The sequence below is a fragment of the Grammomys surdaster genome, unplaced genomic scaffold, assembly GCF_004785775.1.
Source record: "Grammomys surdaster isolate TR1022 unplaced genomic scaffold, NIH_TR_1.0 170, whole genome shotgun sequence".
In the NCBI taxonomy this organism is placed as follows: domain Eukaryota; kingdom Metazoa; phylum Chordata; class Mammalia; order Rodentia; family Muridae; genus Grammomys; species Grammomys surdaster.
Genome location: NW_021604618.1, coordinates 4,412,707 through 4,414,275, shown reverse-complemented (window position 1 = coordinate 4,414,275; position 1,569 = coordinate 4,412,707).

Sequence of the window (1,569 nt, the reverse complement as noted above, 5' to 3'; positions counted from 1 at the left end):
GTCAGTCATGTGAATTAAACTTTTAGACATTAGAAAAGCCATAATTATTTATTGAATATTAAGATTGATAGATGATTTAATAAGTATCAGGAAATCATTGTGTTTCTTATACTTATTTATAATTATTTAATAAGTATAAAGAAACCACCTAGGTATTTGTTCTATACCCAAGTTATTTTTTGAAATATTCATGTTACTAGATTCATTTAGAGTAAGGGAAAAGGCATGAAATTTGGTATGTCACAGCAAGAAACCTAATACATTTATTAAAATTCAAATGAATGCTGGAGTAGTTGATGAAGATGACCCTTTTAATAGATGCTGTATAAGAACATTTAGAGTCAAAAAAGACTGAATAAGTTCCTTAAAAATGTGTTGAAACTTCACAAAAACGTATGCAAACATGCATTGAGTCAGATAATGTAGATCTTAGACAGGCTGAAAGATGGAAAATGTCACTTGTCTAAAACCATTATATGTCTTCGATATTCTTCCAATAGTAACTAAAGTAATATTGACACATGGCTGATGTTATTTCTTATCCAGTTTTGAGAAATCATACTGGTAGTTTCAGGAGTAGTGGGCACTTCTTCTATTTTGAACATTTATTTGATCCTGTCTATCAGTGGGAGTACCAAGAGAGATCTAAAAACCAGGAGATTTACATCAGACAAAAACTGTATTTATACAAACATATAGCATATGTCAAAGTCAATGACATTTTTACTTCAATTGCACTCCTAAAACTACCATGACAACACCCTTTTTTGTGTATGTATGTAAACAGATTGAAAGGTGAATTTATTTGTACCCGACACATTTAATTTGAAGTTAAGTAAAGCAAGGTCAAGGAAACACTGAAAAGTGAGCTCCCCAACTGACTTTATGATCATTTAATGATCTGCAAAAGGAGAAGAGAAACAAGTCCATCGAATTAAGAGGAAGGGCATCTAGACAAACTGAGATACCTAGTATATTAATGTCTATTAGGGATAATTCTTAGTTTTCAATTCCTTTAATCTTGTGCCAAAAAGGTAAGACAAGGAAAATTATTGTTGAGTGCTCCAAAATGAAAATTCACATTGTAACTATGAGGTTTGTAAATCTCATTGCTGTTTGCCATTTTTTCTTGTAGCTCTATTTTGCTAAGAGTGTATAAGTAAATCCTGAAACTGAAGATTTCATTTCACTGGAGTCAGCAGCAGGTGGAATGTTTCCAATAGAGAGAAGAGAGAGACATTCATGTCAACAACTTCATCAGGCTTCGTTTCTCATTGTTTCTATGGTAGTGCGGCTGAAATATGGTATGGATGTTTTACTGTATCACAGGGGAAAGTAACAACAGAATATGATTCAAAGCAAACAGTTTCACAGACTACTGAGATAAAGAACAGAAAAATGTAGTCTTTGAGCCTTTTTACGGTTCTGAATAGCAATCACTACTTTATATTTGCTGGTAAAAGTTGCTTGTAAATAGAGGCAGAGATAGGTTCTCTGCCTGCATTTATTGGTAAGGGGAAAATAAACATACATAATGTAGTCAGGTTCAGTATCTAAAAGTATTCTCAA